Here is a 3,975-nt window from a genome sequence, read left to right as displayed (position 1 = left end):
GCAATTTTGAAAAACACACTTTTTTCCTAAATTCAAATAAAATACCGAAAAACTTCGAAATAAAATCTTATTTGATTTTATTATTAAATCCTCAATATTTCTTTATTTTGGGAAAGTCATTTTATTCCCTCTCTCATATTTTTGTAGTAGAAATAATTGATGATAAAATAAATAAAATCAAGTGATCCTATTCTCAAAATTTGAGAGAGCTCAAATATGAAAATAACGAAATGCCCAACTCTCTCCGTGGGTCATTGAGTTGCGTAGGATTTCTAGGATCAACCAAAATGCAAAATAAAATATGATATGCATGATGCTCTAATGTATAACATTCCAAATTGAAAATTTGGGATGTTACATACTTGACCATGACGAACCTACGAACTATGAGGAAGCGATGATGAGCCCAGATTCCGCGAAATGGCTTGAGGCCATGAAATCTGAGATGGGATCCATGTATGAGAACAAAGTGTGGACTTTGGTTGACTTTTCCCGATGATTGGTAAGCCATAGAGAATAAATGGATCTTCAAGAAGAAGACTAACGCTGACGGTAATATTACTGTCTACAAAGCTTGACTTGTTGTGAAAGGTTTTCGACAAGTTCAAGGAGTTGACTACGACGAGACCTTCTCACCTGTAGCGATGCTTAAGTCTGTCCAAATCATGTTAGCAATTGCCGCATTTTATGATTATGAAATTTGGCAAATGGATGTCAAACCTGCATTCCTTAAAGGATATCTCAAAGAAGAGTTGTATATGATGCAACCAGAAGGTTTTGTCGATCCTAAAGGTGCTAACAAAGTGTGCAAGCTCCAGCGAACCATTTATGGACTGGTGCAAGCCTCTCAGAGTTGGAATATACGCTTTGATAGTGTGATCAAAGCATACGATTTTATACAGACTTTTGGAGAAGCCTCTATTTACAAGAAAGTGACTGGGAGCTCCGTAGCATTTCTGATATTATATGTGGATGACATATTGTTGATCGGAAATGATACTGAATTTCTGAATAGCATAAAAGGATACTTGAATAAGAATTTTTCAATGAAATACCTCGGTGAAGCTGCTTATATATTGGGCATCAAGATCTATAGAGATAGATCAAGACGCTTAATTGGACTTCCACAAAGCACATACCTTGATAAAGTTTTGAAGAAGTTCAAAATGGATCAATCAAAGAAAGGGTTCTTGCCTGTTTTACAAGGTGTGAAGTTGAGTCAGACTCATTGCCCGACCGCTGCAGAAGATAGAGAAAATGAAAGTCATTCCCTATGCCTCAGCCATAGGTTCTATCATGTATGCAATGCTGTGTACCAGACCTAATGTGTGTCTTGCTATTAGTTTAGCAGGGAGGTACCAAAGTAATCCTAGAGTGGATCACTGGACAGCGGTCAAGAACATCCTGAAATACCTGGAAAGGACTAAGGATATGTTTCTCGTTTGTGGAGGTGACAAAGAGCTCGCCATAAACGGTTACGTCGATGCAAGCTTTGACACTGATCCGAATGACTCTAAGTCACAAACCGTATATGCATTTTTATTGAATGGTGGAGCTATCAGTTGGTGCAGTTCTAAGCAAAGTGTCATGGCGGGATCTACGTGTGAAGCGGAATACATAGCTGCTTCAGAAGCAGCAAATGAAGGAGTCTGGATGAAGGAGTTCATATCAGATCTAGGTGTAATACCTAGTGCATCGGCCCTAATGAAAATCTTTTATGACAATACTGGTGAATTGCCTTGGCAAAAGAATCCAGATTTCACAAGAGAACCAAGCACATCAAGAGACGCTTCAATTCTATCCGTGATCAAGTCAAGGAGGGAGACACAGAGATTTGCAAGATACATACGGATCTGAATGTTGTAGACCCTTGCTAGTTTTGATAATAGTGGTAATAGCAATAGTAATTGTAACAATGATAGCAATAATTTTGTAGCAAGTGTAATAGTAACAACAACAGTAGTAACTTAGCAGAAGGAATATGTAGGAAATTCATAGGCATTGGATCAGTGAATTCGTTGGATGATATTCATCATATAACAGCCATAACCTAGGGCGATACGACACTAGCTCCAGTTCATAAATATAATGTAGGCATGTATTCCGTAAATAGTCATACATGCTTAGGTAAAGAACTTGCATGGCATCTTTTGTCCTACCCTTCCATGGCAGCGGGGTTCATAAGAAAACTAAGGGATATTAAGGCCTCCTTTTAATAGAGAACCGGAACAAACCATTAGCACATAATGAATACATGAACTCCTCAAACTACAGCCATCATCGGAAAGTATCCCAAATACTGTCACTCTGGGGTTTACGGATCATAACACGTAATTGGTGACTATAACTTGTAAGATCAGAACTAGACCATAGATATAATGGTGATAACATAAACGGTTCAGATCTGAAATCATGGCACCCGGGCCCAAAGTGACAAGCATTAAGCATGGCAAAGTCATATCAACATCAATCTCAGAACATAATGGATACTAGGGATCAAGCCCTAACAAAACTAACTCGATTACATGATGAATCTCATCCAACTCCCTCACCGACCAGCGAGCCTACGAAGGAATTACTCACTCCTGGTAGGGAGCATCATGGAATTGGATATGGAGAAGGGCTGGTGATGATGAAGATCAAAGATCCTCCTCTCTGGAGCTCCAGATGGACTCCAGATCTGGCCTCCCGATGAAGAACAGGAGGCGGTGACGGCTCCGTCTCGTGAAACGTGATAATTCTTCCTCACCGATTTTTTTCTTCAAAAATAGGATTTTATAGCGTCGGCGATAGGGTCAGCCGGGCCACCAGGTGGGCACAACCCACCTAGGCGCGCCAGGAGGGTGAGCGCGCCCTGGTGGGCTGTGCTCCCCCAGGGACCCCCCCCTTTGGTGGTTCTTGGCTCTAGTATTTTTCTTTTATTCTGAAATAAATCTCCAAAGAGTTTCGTTCCATTCCGAGAACTTTTATTTCTGCACAAAAACAACACCATGATAGTTCTGCTGAAAACAGCGTCAGTCCGGGTTAGTTTCATTCAAATCATGCAAATTAGAGTCCAAAACAAGAGCAAAAGCGTTAGGAAAAGTAGATACGTCGGAGACGTATCAAACCCCTATGCATAGATTACCCCTATGTCATGATCCGCAAGTTGAATACGAAAGCATATATCAAGTAAATCAATAGAACACCCTATTTTCATCACGGGTATCCACAACCAAGACATGCATCAAGTGTTCTCAAGTCCAGAAAGTATTCAATCTGATAATAGTGAAACCTCAAAGGTAAAACCTCAATTCATCACAACAATATAGAGAGGGAGAAACACAATACGATCCAACTATATTAACAAAGCTCAGGGTACATCAAGATCGTGCCAAATCAAGAACACGAGAGAGAGAGAGAGAGAGAGATCAAACACATAGCTACCGGTAGATACCCTCAGCCCCGAGGGTGAACTACTCCCTCCTCATCAGAGACCGCCAGGATGATGAAGATGACCTCCGGTGATGATTTCCCCCTCTAGCAGGGTGCCGAAACAGGGCTCCGATAGAGATCGCTTTAATACAAAGGCTTGCGGCGGCGGAACAACTCACTTAGGTCAATTTTCTGGTTTTTTAAAATTTATAGGAATTTTTGGTTTCGGTTTCATGTCAGGGGGGCACGAGGGAGTGACAAGCCTGCTCCACGCGCCCTGGGGGGGAGGGCGCGCCCCCCAGGCTTGTCGCTTCCTCGTGAGGCTTTTGGTCCTTCCTTGAAGCTTCGAGGGTCTCTTACTCTCTTTTGGTCCATAAAAAGTCATCGTAATTTCCAGTCCATTCCGAAAACTTTTATTTCTGCATGAAAAACAACACCACAGTGGTTCTGCTAAAAACATGGCATGCATACTTCATAAATTATAATACGTTGAAGGAGTATCAGTGCGCTGCTTGCAACCTAGAAGTTTTGTGATTTTGTTTAGGTTCATTTTTTCAACCG

The sequence above is a fragment of the Triticum aestivum genome, chromosome 1A, assembly GCF_018294505.1.
Source record: "Triticum aestivum cultivar Chinese Spring chromosome 1A, IWGSC CS RefSeq v2.1, whole genome shotgun sequence".
Classification (NCBI taxonomy): Eukaryota; Viridiplantae; Streptophyta; class Magnoliopsida; order Poales; family Poaceae; genus Triticum; species Triticum aestivum.
This window is presented reverse-complemented; position numbering follows the sequence as displayed.